General features: G+C 42.3%; 1 protein-coding gene across 2 annotated transcripts in view; it reads left to right on the top strand.

Annotated features, from left to right (window-relative positions):
* Positions 1-19,453, top strand: part of LOC105432546 (uncharacterized) — a 70,013-nt gene that overhangs the window by 19,084 nt on the left and 31,476 nt on the right. Inside the window, exon 1 of one of the 2 annotated variants that reach the window (XM_089085545.1) lies at positions 15,442-15,462. The exons of the other annotated variant lie outside the window; for it this stretch is intronic. The gene's annotated coding sequence lies outside the window, so the exon portion shown is untranslated. Of the gene's footprint in view, positions 1-15,441; positions 15,463-19,453 lie in introns of those variants that run through there. 2 annotated transcript variants of the gene reach the window in all.

Genomic DNA, 19,453 nt, shown 5'->3' with positions numbered 1-19,453 from the left:
CAGGGGAGCAAGCTCAGCAAACAAAGCGCATTAGTACAATTATCGGACCAGGCCTCTAGGACTGAGCTGTGAGAAAGTGTCCACTGTGTGTAACCTATCGATGCCAGACGTTTGTCTAATCAATTATTATCTCTATGCACGGACTGGATGTAAAGTCATGCCACTAGTCGACAATGATCTTTAAAACAATCGACAATGAAGCCTCATAATCTAGATACATCAACATTTGAAAAGTCACTTAAAGCAACATTGTTGTTTGTAGTCTCAATTCATACTATTAAATTACTTGCTCGTGGTTTACCTAAAATATCTATTCTTAAACGAGAGAACATGAAAATATAAATATAGATAAATATATTAAAAATAATAAACCTTCCGATAAAATTAAAAAAAATACCTTCCGCTTAAGATTAAGAAAAAAGTGAGATTATGTAGAAATAATAATCCGCTTAAACTCGAAAGAGAATGAATTGTTTGCCAACGCACATATTTTCTTTCTAGGTTCTTCGTAATTTACATTCAATGTACATCGTTGCTAAATTCTTTATTTTCCGCATCGTTATATTCGATCGCGCGAATGGAAGTCGGTGCTGTCATCATCTTCTATCTGGTTTATCGAGCGTTGACATTAGTGGCGACGATCAGTTTACGATCACTTCAGAAATCCCCAGGCCAATCGTTATCTCCCGCTCGATTGAAACCTCCGTCACGATTTTCCTCTCGCTCCTCGGGGAGACGCCTACTCCAAAGAGCATCGCGTAATGTGCGTTCCCCGCGAAGAAACGTCCAATGCAAACATTCGTGGGAAAGAGTTCTATGGACGGGATGATTGATGATTATGTTTGACACGGGAATGGGACCAGCGCGAAACAACTCTCGTCGAGGAACAAATCGTAAAACATGTTCGAGACAATCGCTAAACAGTGTTCCATCCGACCCCTTTGCCTTGTTTCGAGCATAGACGCACGTTTCGTATTATATAGTTCGACGGCATCATTATTGCCGCACGTCGCTTCGAGGCGATGAACAATGAAACATGGAAATAAGACTCGGAAGTTATGGAACAGTGCATTTAACTTGACCAGTCACGGTAGATGATTAAAGCGAAATTCGCTCAAAAATTGCGCGTTGAATAACCGAATAGCTTCACAATTCTTGTATTCTTGTATTTTTTATTATTATTGTTAGATAATAATAATTACTAGAATACAAGAATTGTAGTGTGAATAATAAGAATAATTCTATGTTTCCCGAACATTTTTAATAATAATGCATTATATATATTTGTGTGATAATTGTTAATATCTCGTCGTAATTGGGGCACGGGTAATTTGATAAATCATCACACATCATTGTCACGAAGTGTCACCGTGATTGTCGTACGTGGTCGAAAACGACTAATTACCTAGAGGAAGACTATTAAAAAAGAGAGAAGATTCAGCTGCGTCACTTTGAGCATCCGTACTTCGCAAAGAGGACGACGCGTCAAACAGGAATCACCATAAGAATCTGATAATATCCCGTTCGTCTGAAATCGCACATTTAAAGATAATAACGTGTCTAATCGACCGTCGTACATAATATACAAGGTGTCTAATTTAACACAAACACATATGCTAAAATTCAAAATATTTTTTATGTTTCCTTGCAAGTCACACGGATGTAATTTGAGATCCATGAAATACATAAAACGGTTCACAGAAAAATTCTTCTCACCGAGAAGAAGATGGTACGCGAGATATCCGGAATTAGATAGAATTTCGGTGTTAGGATGTAAAATATACACCACGTATTCGCCTACCGGGATCGATTCTAACGAGTCATCGGATATCTACGGGTTACATCGCCGTCGGGCCTCAAGACCGCGGTTCGATACGCATTTATCGATTGATACGCCACCGACTTGATAGCTATCTGAGTTAGAACCACGAGGCACCCTGGTTAGATAGTAGCCTGGAACGAGTAGCCGAGTAATTTGCTGGCGACCGTATCGAGAAATATCAAGCCAGGTTGACGGCTTCCAGCGGGAACGCGGACGCCGTGTGGGACGCGGACAATGTGTCTTCGAGGATATCGGAGATCAGGGTGACGTCGTGTCGCGACGATGCTTCCTACGATCGAGGATCGGGATCGATCCACGCTGATAAATGATGGCTCACGAAAGTGAAATGTCGAGCGATTTCGAGCGGATTTGCTCTTAGATTATATTTTAGTCTCGCGTTCATCAATCTCTCGTGGCATGGACGAAATTATAATTATGTTTTACCAAGACGGTCCCTCGAGAGACACGAGAGACATACATTAAATTAAAAAACTCCAGTCCCAAGATTTTTTTTTTTTATAACGTGGTCAACTTGAAAAGATGATTTTACATTTGTCACGCGTGAAGATATCACTTTCAAGGTCGCGTCGACCGTTCGAACGATTCCGTGTACTGTTTTATCCTTCTGACGATAGAATCTGCGGAAAGCTGGTTCTCCCTGTAGCGTTTTCCCGGTTTCCAAGCGTCCCGAGAGCAGAGGACTTCGCTAAAAAGGAAGAAAAAAGGTGCCCGAAGCGTTTCTCTTTCCCTCCCGTGGACCGAGCAGGTTTACGAGACATTTATTTCCGCTCGGTTGGCGATTCACGAGGCGTATCAGAGAAGCACAGCGGCAGAGTTTCCTCGTTCGCCGCGCGCTCGTAAATCTTTTGGTCAACGAGACCGGGGACGCATTTCGCGGATGAATTATCGGACGAGCTTAGCCGCTTCGAGGAAACCGTCGCTGCGCCGACAAATTGATCAAATTAGAATTCAGGTGCTGTGCTTTCTGCAACATCGCAATTGCGCAGGATGCGATGCACTGGAAGGGAACGGATGTACCGCAGCTAAATCAGCCGTGATTTCACTTCCTACGCACAATACGATACGTAATGATAATCTCGAGAGTTAAATCAAGATCTAGACAATCAGAAGTACAATATGTCTTTATTATTCGAAGACAGTTACGAGGTAAATCCTTGGTAGAAAATCTCTGATATATAAAATAGCCTCGCGTAGTTAAGTGGCGAGAATGAATATGTAAACGAAAGAGAAATGTTGTGTATAAGAAGTAACGAGTAATGATTTACGTTTATGATAATACGAGAGAACTTTTACAACTATGTAATTCTAGGTTTGCCATGTAAAATACGCATTATTTTGCGCAGACGACTCACTCAGAGAATGTCTCTTGCTTTTAAATAGTGTCTCTGTCCTACCGCTGACTCGTCGGTATTTGTGTAACTTTCTCAGCTTGAATTCCGAGAAAAGTAATCGTTACATCGACTTTCAAAGTGTCACTAAAACATAGCCGTGTCGATTGTGTTAACCCACGCAAGAGTGACCGGTAAGAGTTTACGAGTGAACGTTTCAAAAAGACTCCGAGACCTAAGTCTGATCTGAGGCGATATAAATGTAAAAAGTATTACTTTGCTGTCGATGGTTTAATCTATTTGGCCACCTTAGCACGAAGACGAAACATAATGACACGATGCAATACGGAATTTTTAAATGGAAACATCAGTTAATCTTATATTCTCATTTGTAACAAATACGAGCAAATAATTAATACAAATAAATATTACATATAAATATTTGACTCTCGAAAAATAAAAGGAGCCTTATTAAGCTGTAAGTAAAATCGAGATTTAATGAACGCAAAATAGAGGTGCCTGATTCTCCTCCCACGTAATTGAAGTTTCAGAGCCGCGTCGAAGGAGGGAGTCGTCGCGGGGACATCCGGAGTAGTCGGCATTATCTTGCATGAGTAGACATGTAGATGGGCTGCATAAGGGGGAGGGTGAACAACTCGGAACAACTCACTCAACCTGATCCGAAGCCGGCAGGCATCAACATGGTTTCTCCGTGCCGCATGTGCTGCGTCTGTCCGGTTTCGTTCCTTCATCCGTCTGTCCGGCCATCCGACCGTCCGTCCATCGGTTTCCTCGTCGGTCGCTGCCTGTCCGTCTGTTCCCGGGTCGGATGATCCTTAACGCGTGTTTTGACGCGATTAGTGGCCACGGTTCTGTGAACAACGCGGCCCGTTGTTCTCGCGGCGCGTGATCTCGCGTGTGAATCCATCTGTCTAGTCGTGGTCCTTGCCAAGGACACGGTTGGCCGACGAGAGTCGCGAGAAAGTGCGACTCTTCTGAAAGAAACTCCTGTTGAGGATCTCGAAAGTCCTTATCGCCTGACGACGACTCGACAACGATCGTCGCATGTGTCGATGTGTCTCGGCTTCTTCAGTGTTTTACTTTCTTCAGTGTAAGTACATAAATTATTGTGTTAAACTGGATCATTGAAAATTCTTTTTAACTAAAATGAGAGAGAGAGAGAGAGAGAGAGAGAGAGAGAGAGAGAGAGAGAGAGAGAGAGAGAGAGATGGACCAAATATTTCACTAAAGATTATTTCACCGTTTTCAACGTGAATTTTGTTCATTCATTTTATGTTTCACTGAAGTATCTAAAAATTTGACCGTTTACAAATATGAAAATAATTTTGCACCAAATCGGAATATTTATGTAGGACATTCAAATTTGTTACTAAAGTATAAACAATTTTTGCAGTATAATCATTATAATTAAATATCTTTAGAATTTTTTAAAAATCACGCTCATTGTTTTTTATTTTATTTTAGAATTTTTTAATTTTTTTTAGTTTGATTTCACTATAATACTATTTACAATACTATGCTCTTCATTATTTCTTAATGATAATACTGATTCTAAGAAATTACCAATTCATTGTTAAGCGAGTAATTATCCTTCAATATATTTTTGATACAAATACAATTTATATAGCATCTTGCCTAAATTTCCCTAGGATTGTTATGTATCTAAGCATAATGACATGTAAAGAAATCCGACAATCCGACCTGTCTTCATTTTTTTTTTTTACGTAATTTATCGTCACTTTCTTTTCATATACGCCTTACTTTTTCCTATATTAATTAAATATTAATTAACTAGCGGTGATCATTAAGGCTTGCCAAGCTCTTACCGCCCGGAATAAAATAATTGAAAGCATCAATTACCCTGTTACGAAGTATTGGTGCTATTATAACGAGAATATGCGAAGTATGAAATTAATGAAACGCGACGTTTTTCGCCGCAACATGTTTTGCTCGCCCGCAGCATGCTCGTTCGACGTAATGCTAAAATTCACGTTAGAAGATTAATCGAGTATGCCGTCGGTCTATTAACGGCATATTAATCGGCTATCGGTTATTGAACGTGCGTCTAAGTGAAATTGAAACCGCTGCATGGTCGGCGAACAGCCACTGTGTAATTTGCTACCGCGTTTTAATTGACCAACGATATTAAGCTCCCCCTTTGAAGAAATAAGAAACGATGCGTGACCAGGGGATTAAATTCAACGAATAGGATATCGGGGAATGACGGTAAAAAGGATTAATTTGTTATCCCGCTTTAATTACATCGGCATTTCTAAGAGACCTCGTAGAGATCGAGCATTCTCTTAGCGGGTATTGGTTCCTGCCGATAACAAAGCTATCGTGGCGCGTGTCACGCGGAATAATAATAATTATTATTCCGCTACGGAGACTCGGCTGCAAACGCACAGGATCACTTTCGAATTCCTGCTGCAGGCCATAATTTGCAATACCGACAGATAATATACGTCTCGACACGAGTCTCTCTCCCCCCCCCCCCTCTCTCTCTCTCTCTCTCTCTCTGTCCGTCTGTTTGTCCGTCTCTCTTTTTCTCCTTCTTTCTCTTGTTACCATAAACGCACGTTTGCCCGCGCGCGAGAACAGGTACCAACGATTAAACTCTTTTTCGTCGGCGTCAATTGACGATGATGGACGAACATTTGCAGGATTGCAAATGTTCGTCCATCATCGTTGAACTATCGTACCAATAAACTTTACTTTGCTTACAGACGTGATTTCACCATGATACGAAACAGGACAATTCGCAATCATTTTGCTTAATCCTTTTCTTTTCTGTCGATTCTCTCTAGGAAATCACTTGTGGAACGCGACTTCGGAATGTCGTGAACGTTTCTGAATTCGGAATACCCTGTATTTTATCCATCTCTATATTGTGAAGTGTGTCCGAGCTGTTCGTTTCTTTCGTTATCATCGACGGTGACAGCTGGTTGTGCCCAACCAGGCATATGGAAATTGAAAGACGCCCTTTTGCGGGCGCCGCGGTGGGCAACTTAAAGCTCGTAATCGACTCGCGTTCCTTCTGCGTTATTAATTTTCCGCGCCGTTAATCCCGATTTGCGTTCAGGTAGCTCGTATTATTCAACGATTATCCGGAGAGACCGTCGCCTCGTTACCTTCACGAGGCCACGAGATGCATTCGACCTCCTTTCGAAAATAAACGATGCCCAATAGATTCTGCTCGTTATTATACATGGAGAGAACAGTTGTTTTGTTAGACAGTTGTTTGTAGAAAATCTAAAAATTTGGGCAGTTACAAAAACTTGAAAATTATTTCGTTGGATCATCAAAATTATTATGATGCCTGAGCATCATAATGATACTGAAAAAATTTTCGATCTTCTGGCAATCAGTTTGAATATCATACATAATAATTTTGGATGCCCAAAATTATTTTCAGATCTATATCTGGCTAAATTTTTATATTTATCAGCAAAATTGATTGCTCGCCAATTTTCACGCACTCGTGGTATAGCTTGGGAATCATTTATTGTTAAATGCGAATATTATTTATTTTCATTATAAATATGTAAAATAATGGAGGAGTTCAAATGAACTTGCCGGACCGAAATATATCTCTAAAAATAATTCTGACCATGCGTTTGGTTACGGGGGCGTTCTAACGACTCCCGTTAGGCACGCTCGTTATCAAACTTTGGCTTTTTGCCTCAAACAATGGGCTTTTGAAGCCATCCATTTATTCCTAATATTTTGTCTACGGCGCCATTAGTCGTGTAAACGGTCGTGCCGCATAATGCGTAAATCACTGGGCTCGGGTGTGCGTATTGCATGCGTATTTACACACGGCACCCAACACCCCCTTACCTGCCAGCCGGGCACCTGTAACGTCGCGTAAAGCTGGTCCGCTGGCCGCAAAAAGCACTTCATAAATTGTATATCGGGATATTTATAGCACGGTCGCGGTCTGTTCTCGAGCTAATATCGAGCGAGAACAAGCTATGGATATGGAAGGCATTTGGCATAAGGAAGACGGGTGGGACCGATCGTAAACGCGCGATTTCCGCGCAGAAACGTCTGTTCTCGAGAACCGTATGTCGCTAATGTCATAAATGCGGCATGTTATTTGACGTCGATGGCGCGCCGACGGCATGTACTTATTTCTTTACGAAGGTATGCGCCTCGTCGTCGGATTATACGCGGATTACGAAAGCGCAAGCGATCACAATATCTCGCGGAATACCGTCAACCAACAAAGTTGGAGAACGCGCGGGACGACGCGACGGCCGCGTTCCTTCTAACGCGTCGTCGCGCCGACTGACAGGGGCGTTAATTAAGACGCGATTTCGTAGCGGTAATCCGACAGGCAAATTGCTTCGGTTACATGGAACCCGCCTCGTCCCTCCCGCCGATTGGCGACGCGTCGAGGCGATTATGCCGCCAAGTTTACACTTGTCCACTCGCCGCATTTGGCGCGGCTGGCCGCGCTCGATATCGGAAGATAACATTTTCGGTAAGAATCGTTCCTCGTTACGGCCAATGTCACTCGTTGCAGTTCGAGCGAGCGTAATCGGACGTATCCGGTACGAACGTTTTCTTTTTCTTGAATAACGACCGAATAAATAATAAACGCGTGTAAAAGGTAAATCGTCGATCGATCCATATATGGCCCGTTCCTGTTATTTTTTCTGAGATCCCTTCCGCGAGAAATCGTGCGCCGAACGAATTTTCGAGGCGAGCCGATTATTTTAGCCAACAAATTTCTCGGATCGCGTGACAAGTTTCTCTCATCCGCGCAGGTTTTTAATTACACCTAAGAGAGACGCGGGGTAGAGAAATAGTTTTAATTTGTCGAGACAGGCAAAACATGCCTGTGGGGGAATTGAGGAATGCGGCGTCTGACAAATTGAATTTATTTCGGCTCGATGGAAAAAGATCATCCTGTCGGAACACGACACGCCTCTCCTTACGCCCTCCTAACTCCTGAGGAAAATCAAAATCACGAGGGGTCTCCGTGTCGAGGCGCCAATAAACTCCCTATGTTATTGTGACACAACGATAAGAACGGCAGATGAAAAGAGTCTGCCGATGAAGGTTCTCGGCGCCTTGAAGACTGTTGCTCGAGTATTAATGTCGGTATCTGATCCCGTTTCGATACGTGTAACTGTTCTCGGTATCATTGTCACGGTATCTTCTATTCCAAATATCAGCCTAGACAGACATGTTGGCGGGTGTGTATAGATCACATTGAAATTTTTCGTGACAGCGATCCCTACGTTCGTATCTGAGTGAAAACGTATCAGGTTTACTCTAACGAGCACTCTAGAGATCGTAGAAATTCTATGATGTATTTACGGCTTGTAAATTACCGTGAGGTTTTCACTGTCGGGGGTCATTGCTTTCCAAGATTGTTTCGCAGAAATGTAATGAACACTTTGCTATTTAACGACTTTGTCTTAATGACGAGATTGTCATTGTCAGTGTCTCCTTTCTCATATTTTTTTTTTTTTTCCTTTTTTCCGTTTTGTATTCTGAGATATATTTTCGGAGAATTATGATGGTGCGAGCAGACATTTTTATTGATTAACAAGTTACAATGCCGTGTCGTAAAACTCGTTCCATACATACGACGAAAGAAAACACAGAGAGAGAGAGAGGCGTCTTGAAGCGACAGTGGCTCGCGAGATTTTTCAAATGTCTACATTTCAGCGGTAACAAATTAACATATTCGCCGCACACTTTACACGCACGGCAGGTATTTCCGAAGTACTTGTAATCGCACCATTCATGCACTTAAATGCTTTGCAATCGCAGAAGGGGGCTACTCAGACGCGTTTAAGCGATACAGCTACCGACGTAGACGAATCCTTATTATCCACTCAGACTACATCCTTGTCAAGGAAGAAAATCTTAACAAGCCGGATAAACGGCAGCGCGCTATTTGAAAGGAAAACGTTAAGCCGCGTGTGCACTTGAGCACGCACGTACCGAGCACGCATGAACACGCGAAAGGAAAAAAGAAAGTGATCTTTTTTTTAACGTGGAGCTCCTTTGCGAGACAAAAAAATTTCTACAAAAATTTATTCCCGAAAAAATTAACGCGAGCAGTAATAAATAATTAGATAAATGTTGAAAAAAATAATCGGTTAACGCTCTATGAAGATACCAAGATTAAACCAACGTCATGGCTTAATAGCGAGAAATATGTGAACGATTTGTCACTCGATACATGGAAACGTGAAATAGCGAGATACCGGGACGCGGTTTCGGTGTGAGGAATTTCGCTAACCTGGAGAGTAAACACACACGACCAGCCAAGTGGCTTTTGACTAGGCTGACCGTTTAATGGCGCCGGAAATACCACGCGAAACGGTCGCACTCTCGCGTATTTTTAACGCCGCTTCTCGCAGGTAGACACCAGGCATTTTATGCATGTGTCTGGAGAGAAAGGATATCCTAGTACACGCGCGGCATCCTCGAACATCGTCAAACGCCGAGACAAGATTCCGAGAAAGTTGGAAAGTATTGCTCGGATTTCAATGCTCGCGACAAGAATTTCGATTTACGCCCGAGAAAAATTTTGTTTTTTTGTTAAATCAATTTAATAATACTGGTTTAATAATAATACTGGTATACACCTGAAATCAATTTCCTGCTCTGTAAACGGTGCTCTATTTTGAAAAAAGTGTAATTCCAAGAAATGGAGATTACGAAATCTTAAAAAATAAATGACAGCGATGATATATACATTATTTGTTTCTTTTTTTACAAAAAATAAATTAAGTTAATATACAAAAGAGATATTAAAGAAATAAAAATCTGATAAATCAGCTGCGAAAGAATAAGTCGAAAAGTTATTTGTAAGAGAGAGTTAAAAAGAAACCTGCTTACAGCTAGAAGAAGGAAAGAGAGACGTAATCCAGAAAGAGGGAAAGGAATAGCGTCATTGATTAAATCTAATCGTTTAATAGGTTGCTGCGTCCGGCAACCTATTATATTGGTAACGCAAAGTTTTCACTTGATGGTGCTTCTTCTTGAACCGGTATCCTTGTCCAGAAGCAAGAGGATCGAGAGTCAAGGCGAGCACGCGATAAACGGATAGAATCAGGAGAAGCTCATTGATTGTCGCGCGATTTAACGACGTCGGGCCGCTGTGGACATTACGACGCTCTTTTCTTTCTCTTTGTCTCGGGACAAGCACACGAGTTACACAGCCGATATTACCGTCGGCAATTACCGGTAACATCTTCTTCTGCCCACGGAACGGATTATGAAGGACTGTCATTGTCGGAAATGATCGCGTCGATTTAAATCTATCCCGTTTGCCGTTCGTTTGCTATTATCGAGTCAGTTCGATAATGATCACCCTCCCAACCGGAGGACCAACTAGTCGTGGCAGAACTGGTTTATGTCTCTCTTTTTTTTTTTTTTTTTTAATTATCCCGTCGTAGTTAAACGCAGGCTAGTTGAATCCTATCGGGAAAAATACGCAACAAAGGTATTATTAAAAATTTGCGCGAGTGATAAAAAAAAATCACTGATTTAGAAATTTATCTTTGTAGAAGAATGAAAAATTCTTAGCGATACTCTTAGCTTGAAGTTTCAATTTTTTTCACAAGCCCCTCGTTCATTCAATTTTAGAGTTTTATCTCCAGCGTATCTCCGCAAATCTGTTATTAGCTTGTGTAGTCGCGTTTTGTAATCGCGTCGTATCCTGCAATTTGAAGATACGGTTCGCCAGAGCCGGTACTTCGCTGATATTATCATTACCTTTCTACACGATACCTCTCGTCTGATAAAGCGTAGCGTAGAGACACTACGCTTTATCAGTCCGCGGAAGTCCGCGTGTTTGTCTATCAATATTGATATCGATTACCGTCGTAGCGATTTGCATAATCGCTGTTACCGTTTATTAATAGCCTTCGTTTAACGCGTCACGCAAGTGACTTAGTTTGAGAGAGCAGTGCTTTGAAAGAGAGAGAGAACAGGAATTTTTGGCAAGATCGACATATCGTTCAACGCGAACGTACGCGTTATTCTCACATCAGTTTCTAGAAATTCCTATCGACTGCCCATATTCGCTTAACCAGTCACGCAAATTATCATTTAGCTCGAGAGAGCAGTGCACTTTGAGAATGATGATCTTTGAGAATTTTTTTCTTTGCGTTCCAAGGTAATTAAAATTTTTGGCAACTTTTAACGTATCGCCCAACGCGAACGATCGCGTTACTTTCGCATCAATTCTAGAAATTTCTATCAATCTGTCCATATTCGCTTAACATATCACGCAATTTATTCAGCTCTCGAGAGATCTTTGAGAATTCTTCGCGATCCGAGAGAACTGTAATTTTCGACAAGATCGACGTATCGGCGAACGAACGCACCAGTTACTCTCTCGCACCAGTTCTAGAAATTCCGATCGACTATTCGCCCATATTCGTTCGCACCTCTGGCGCGGAATGTCGTTAATCAAGTGCGTAAACGTCTCGCTGTTGAGCAGACTTGTCATTTCATGGCGCCAGGACGCCGATTTCGTTACATCGCGCGCATTATCGCGTGCGTGCATTGCTGCACCTAGCCGATCTCGCGAACGTTACCGGTCACGCATTGATTTATTCGCTCCGAATGGCGCCCGTGCGGATGACAGGTGACGGGTGATCAATAAAGACGCGTACTTCGCAATGAGCGTGAAAGGCTGGTTCGCCCGTCAACCCGGCGATGGACGGCGGTGTCGCCGTTGTATATTACAACATCATTAACCCACTTTTTCATTGTCCGCGACGATCGATGATCGCCGTTACCTTGGGACTACGCCACCTCGGGTTAGAATTTCGTGGAAACGCGGGCGAATGGTGAACACTCGTTGCGAAATGATTCCGGAGAATGTCCCTTCTGTATTAGAGAGCCGGCAATTGAGAAAACTCTAATCGGTTTATCGATCTTGATGATGGTCAACCACGACGATTCCAATCGAACCATCAAGTCCATAATAAGACGTTTTTTTTACTCGTTAGTCGACATTATTTATTACATTCCCGCGTCAGTCGAGTCTGTACCTTCGCATCGTGTAATAATCACATTTAATTATGAGCGCTGCTATGGACATCCTTCTCTCCAACATTTGAATTCATGAAGTGCATCGTTCTAACTACGTGTGCTAGGTGTGTTGCAATCGAGTCGTTCATCATTTCGTTCCCCGCAGCGTTTTGTCGTGTGCGTTTTCCGCGAGCTGACACACAAATTGTTTGTCACGTGTGCGCGAATCGGTCGAATCAGATTTATCGTCAAGCGGTACGATGTTCAAAGAGATGTTTCTTACTACGCGTGATGCATAACCTCCGTATGATCCGCTGCCCGCTTAGAAAATATGTTCTAGAAAATGCGGCACCTCGACCAGGAGTCAGGACCCGGAGTCAAGTTAAGACGTAAGGTAACAACCTCCCGCTGTGTGTATCTATCCTATCGTGATAGGTCAGCACTCTCTTGTTTGTTCCATGCACACGTGTTCCAGATGAATAAGAACGACAGAAAATCATACGAATTTCAATCCGAACGCAGTAAGATTTTCAAATAAGAACAAAAGATATCAATTGCAAAAAAATTAAAATAAACTAACTTTTGCATGCTTTGTTTATATAGAATTAAATAATATTAGATAAAATAAATTAAAATAAAAAAATAAATATATATATATATATATATAAAATAATGCAATAAATAGATGTAATAAATATATAATAAATAAACAAATAAAAATAAAGATATATTCTTTGTATACGAATGTATTTTTTAAGATGGCCGAGATGTGTTCGGATTTCAATCGCGTATTCTGATTGAGCGAATTGAATCCTCGTAATCCGATCCGCATCGCTTGGGACTCACGCAACGAAAGGGGAGTCTAAAAGAAAGTGGCGGGTTCGGTTGTTTAAACAACGAAAGCCTTAATCAATGCGAGCTCGTAAATCAAATTTTATCGAGCGTGTAATGCGAATGAGAGAGCTCTTGCCATTATTAAATTTCTCTGCTGCGGATCAACGATGACATAATTTTATTTGCCACGGTGAGGCCTTCCTCCGTTGTAGTTACACACATGTTATTCTGTTTAACCAAACACATTCAGAAGCTCACGAAGACGTGTAGTGTCTGTATTTCGAGTCGTAAAACAAATCCCGCATTCGTACGTTTTTTTTTTCTTCTTGCGCACGACTGATTTATACGCCGCAACACCCCGTTTCGTAATCCACGTAAGCTTCACATTTCTGTCGAGATTCAAGAACCAAGTGTTATTTCTTGCCGCTGATTTCTCGGGGAAAAGACTGGTGGTTATAATCTTAAAGGGTTGATTGTGAAGTGTCATCTGGCAATACTTTCACTCGGAAAAAACCTACGCGGACTTTCGTCGTAATAAAATATTGTTTTCACAGCTGAGATATATTTTCGTTGACAATTCGTTTTTTTTTTTTTTTTCCATTAACATTAATGTGAATTCTTTCAATAATTTACAGAATTATGTCGACTTTTAGTATTTTATGGAGATGTATTGACGCAAAATGGCACGCTCAAGCTAGCTCAATGCGTTTTAATACGGGATTTGTTTTTAATTCGAGAGAGCTAAGACGGAAGTTAGTAAATTGTTGGGATCTTTTCGGAGGGTCTATAAAGCCATGTTGTACCAAACATATGTATGAATACAGTCACATGGTAGTTATAATACTTAACATACATTTTCATAAATTAAGTTTTCGTTCTTCTTCTATCTTTCATTCTCTATACATACTTTTAACGAGGTTTATTGAAACCACCATAGGTGGCCGCTAGTTTTTTTCATTCGATTTCCGTCGTAGTTTCGAATAGGAATTATTGCCATCGAAAGCATTATATTATTAAATTTTAATGCACTATTTGTGAAACTCATGAAGCGTGGAATATCCAAGTATTTTTTATTACGGAAACATTTCTAATAAAATGTTCAAGTTATAATAATAATAAGAAGCTCCTGGTGTCACATATCTTTACATCTTGCGCAAGTCAAAGCCGGTATGGAGATATTAGCTCGTATTAATATCTATAATTTCTCCTCCCGCATCAAAGCGTGTCTTCGGCTCGCGTTCAAGATCGAAACATCTTCCTGATGTGTGATCAAAGCTAGTTTCCTCTGTGATTCCGAGAAACTCTCTTGGCACGACGATGTAACGTACGGAAGGCGCCAAGTCGAAACCTTCGTCATCGCACGAACCATCTTGGACATCGCGATAATAAACTTGTCGCGACATCGATGTCTAGAGAACCCGGTAGATCGACTTGGGGAAGCTATTTTAACACGTTACAATGGCCCCCGCGTTCACAATTAACGAATTTTGCAAGTTATATTTGAATGTATTTTTCAAATATTTTTCGAACATATAATTTTTGCTAGTCACAAGGCGAATGGCAATCAATTTGGACATCGGATAAAATGTACGACCAAATTTCAGTACGGCGTGCTAAATGTGTGGCACAATTCTGGAACGATTAGGGACGCTTCTCCTACGGTGTGGCGAAGGACGAGGAGCCAAAGGGTCCTCCCAAAGGGCCCTACTCTTTTTGTTTCTCGGCGAATCGCCAGAAGGAACCCCGAGCTTACCGCTCACAACCCCCCCCCCGGCAACTGTCAAAACTGTCAGTGTTTCGTGGGTGTGGTCGTGTTGCCTGGTTTTTATTTGTCATTTTGCATTTTTCGTTCACTCTTCTTCGCAATGGGTCCCACTTCCTCGACTTTTCTTCTGTTGTATATAGGGTATTCTGTAAGTTGAGATTAATTACTTGGGACTCAAAAGAGAACATTGTGAAAATTATAGGTATTTTATTTCAAAATATTCTAGTTTAAAATGTTTTACGTCGTATATTCTATGCGATTATTCCGTAGAAGCTTGTGAACGCCACCGGTGACAACGGTCAGACGGCGTTCGTTTAATGCATATTCAGGTCCAATCGTAGTTTGCGCGGTCCTTGTGACACACACGTGTCATACACGTTGTGCATTGGACGAATTGCAAGGATCCGGTGGTTCGTTAACGAGATAAAGCATCGTGCAGTATAAATCGTTGTCAGCCAGTTGTAGAAAGCAGTTGCCATCCGACATTCGTCGCGGTGTTATTCTCCTGAGTCACGCCAGTCGGAATTCTGAGATCGCTAGTTCGACGAATTTAAAAGAATATATATATATATATATATATATATATATATATATCAACATTATTAAATTACACATATTGGAAATTGCTACGCGAGACTACGCAAGGTGATTACGGAGGAAAGGTAATCTCTTCTTATCTGAAGAAACGAAACGACAACGCACATGATTCAAACACGTCTGTTTCTATAGTTGAAGTCTCTGGTGGAGTCGCTGGAGAGATTTGTGACGAGCTCTATTTCGGGATTAAGACGCGACCTAAGATTAAATGCCACGCGCTTATCCCTTTCGTTGTATAAAATATCGCGATATCGAGATTTAATCCCTTCTATTTCTACGGTCGTCAGGCGGGTCCGCAACATTTCCGTCGCGTGTGTGTACCGTTGTTGGATACATTTTTCGAGACGCGTACGACAATCTTTAATTGCGTATCGGCCTTCGTAAGGCGGACTGTATCTTTCCGGCTTTTATCGCGCTACTTCGGCGACCGGGTCCCCGTAATGCCGCAAATGAGGTCCGGTCTCTCGGGTTCGCGGCAACAGCTACGTAATCACGCCGGCTATCACGAAATGGCTCGCTTAATGCCGGATTTGAGGTAGCCAGTTTCATTAAGTGTCCTACATCCGCCTCCGCACCAGTTCTTAACTCGCTCCCGATGCTATCTGATCGCGTTCCTCCCCCCCCCCCCCCGGTTTTTTAAGTAAACGGTCTCGCCCGGTAATCATCGCTTCAATCATTCGTTTACAAAGTTATCCCAAGTGAGAGACGAAGACCACACGATGTCGTTTAATTCCTCCTAAAGATATTTCTCGCTCTTCCCCCCCCCCCCCCTTCCCTTGTTTTAATTATATTGAAGTTATTTATAAGGATGGCGGGCCACAACGCGCGTTAACACAAGTGGGATGACTTGTTAATGCATATTTAACTCAAATTCCTTCGTTTTCAACGTAACAACGCAAACAATAAGTAGCTTCCAGGAACCGTCCTCGCTAATTTATCGCAAACAATAGTTCGTTTTTTCCCGTATGGAATTCCTCGAAATGAGGTGGCAGTTTCGAGAGCTTCAAAGGCGCCACAAGTCAATGAAAGGTTTTCCTTAGCGGAAAACGAAGGTATGCTTTGAAAACGGATTTTCGGCACGGGTTTCTCGGGCAGCTCGTGCTAATCTAGGACGTCGTTGCGACGGGGAAGATCGTGAGATCCCGAAAACAAACACGTAGCGAAGGCTGCCTCTCTCCTATCTGTGGTGTGTGGACTCTGTTTGTCCTCTCTCGCTCGCCCGTCTAAAATCCACATAATTACTGTGAGAACCGAGCGCGGAGGGCCACCGCTGCTGTAGCGCTGCGCGAGGCTGGTGAGAAAGGGAGAAAAAGATTCGAGGGCCATGTCCTCGAAGGGATACGTTTGCTTAGGTGGTGGTCGATCTTTTGTTTCTGTATCTTGTCTCTCGGCGCGAGAGAAGGGTTGCCATCTTCCCTCCCGTTGGAGTGGAGCCACTCGGAATGGGAGCCTCGTCGACTCCGTCGTCGCCCGGGAGCTCTGTGTGAACGGAATGTAACTCTTCTCCTTGCGGCACGTCGCGGGGCGGCGGTGGTCAAATATTGAGGAACATGTGAACGGTAAATAATCGGGAGGCCTTAGCGGGAGTTAAACCCGACGATTCCCATCCGCCCGCCCGCTGTTTGCCTCAATTTAACGGGGGGAGTCCATACACGGAGAATTTGTTTCCACGAACGGACGATCGTCGCGCGGATGCATTTCTATTTCTACCGCTCGTAAATGAAGCGTTCAATGAGAACGCACGTTGCACGTCGGATGAGTCCATGCTCCGCTGGAACCTCCTTTCTTAACCCTTGGCGGACCATAGGGATTAAGCGCCGCAACTCATCTCTCGCGTTTTATCGTCTCGCACACGACCCGGAATGGTGCGTACACGTGACATTCAACAGACGTGAGCTATTCTCGCTTTTTTACCGTATGATCCGTCCCGAATGATGGAGCTTGTCATCGACTGCCGCAAATGTTATGGGGTGTCGAGAGTCGGATGATAATCTAAGACGTCTGTGCTGTGGTAATCTAAAAGTCTGTGTTAACGCCAGCGGTCTATTCGCGGCTGACTATCGATCTATGTGAAACCGTAATATGCTGGGATAAAACATGAAGTAAAGTAAAACATCATAATAGAATTGCGTCTCGTAAAACTGTCACTTCAGTCATCACCAAAGTCAGCGGGAGATTGCTATTTTCTTTAGCGAAGCCATTTTACGCTCATTGATAATGCAAAGTTCCATCAGAGAAATCTATTTCTTTTTCTGAGAGATAAATGTCCTAATAAAGAGTTGTCAAATAAAATTGAGCAAGCCATATAATTAATATTTTAAGAAAATTTAATATTTTTCATGGTAATAGATTATATTTTGAAATATTATACGTTTCTTTATACCGTTTTTGTTTAAAATTATTTTGCATATTTATATATAACACAGATATTATCGATAGGAAATATATCCGAGCGATAAAATTGGCTCTGGTCGAATTATTTCTACTTTCGCTAATTGGAGAATGCGGTCAAAGCTCTAAAAGTATATACTATTATACGACTATTTTCGGACTCAGTCTAATTATCTATTAATCTCCGAAAGGTCTAATGGGCAATTCCGTTCCGATTTTTGCATTGTAAAATTTGTGTCACGGATCTGCTTATTGTATTTCTCCACGCTTGCCTGAACGAATGGACTTGCATTAATAAAGAAAAAAAAAAAAAGAAAGAACTCGCCTTTGAACGTGTCGATCGGAGCCCCCGGCCGCCCCCGGATTTTATTGTCCGCGCTGTCGTGTCGGGCAACAACAAGACTGTTAACAACAAATACTTATTATTTACCGCTGGCGCATCGATTTATCTCGAGAGACAAGTCGCCGGTAATGCATCATCAGCGTCGAGCGTATATCGGTGCGGATGCAAATACACCGTGCGGCATATGACATATTCGATCAGAGCCGGTTCACGACTCGCCCCCCCCCCCCCACCTCCTCCTCCCCCGGTGTATTAATGTATTTGCCATTCGATGCGCTCTCTCGGAGCGCCGGAGCTGTTGATAAAGCAGCAACCCGTTTGTAACCCGGGCTTACACGACCGTAGACGACTTTACGGTATGGTAATGGTCCCCGTACTCGTACCGCACGTGACATACTATTGTAACACGCTCGTAAAACGGATGCAAATGTACAAGCGTTGCTAAATACCCTCAATCATACGTTACAACAGTGGAACCTGCGCCGGGACGAGATTCCAATCGCGTTTGTATATGCGAAAAACACACCGGCTTCTGTTGAGGGCTGTTGTGCAAGATAAAATACGCCGTAGATCGATAGATCGGCGGAGACGGATTACGTAACGGGCCTCGAATATGAGAGCGATCCGATAAAAGTGGCGTGATATCAGGGGGGGGCTCGCGGAATATTTGAGATTTCCAGCCGCGCTAACAGAGTTACGTACTATTGATAGGGAGGAGAATTATTGCCCGTTAGCGGCAACAGTTGCAACTGCTACCAACAAGGTGCGATTTGTGTGTCGCCAATACGGGTTCTCGGATGCCCGCCCACAACCATTTCTCCGCGATGGTAGGCCGTAGTTAGATACTTATCTACGAGTCAATTCGTAGGCTGTTTCTTGTCTGCGACATGCACCTAGGGAACTGGCCGATTATGCACCACCGGATAAATGTTGCTGCTTATTTGCGACTCGAGGTTGAACAATAGGATAGCTCTTGTTGTCAAATTGTTTTCTCATCGAAGATAAAATAGAATTCCGACTACAATGCGTTTATTGCCGAAGAATGCTGCGTTAATCTGTCCGTCTGTCCAATTTATCGTTCTGTATAATCTGTTCTTAAATATATATATATCTGCGTTTAGTATTAGATGCGTTCGGAAAGCGTCTCGTAAATATTATGAACGTACGTTCATAATATTTCGAATTTATACGAAAATAAGTATTTCAGCCGCGTGTTATTGATTAGAATTTTCAAACGTAATTCAAGCGATATAAGAGAAACCATTAATGCATTAAGCCGAGGTGGCGAGAAGGTGAATGAGAATAAACGAAGTGAGAAATAT

This window comes from Pogonomyrmex barbatus, unplaced genomic scaffold (genome assembly GCF_055798465.1).
Source record: "Pogonomyrmex barbatus isolate J1 unplaced genomic scaffold, ASM5579846v1 scaffold10, whole genome shotgun sequence".
Lineage (NCBI taxonomy): Eukaryota > Metazoa > Arthropoda > Insecta > Hymenoptera > Formicidae > Pogonomyrmex > Pogonomyrmex barbatus.
The sequence above is the reverse complement of the archived record's forward strand: the minus strand, read 5'-3'. Positions and strand labels throughout refer to the sequence as shown.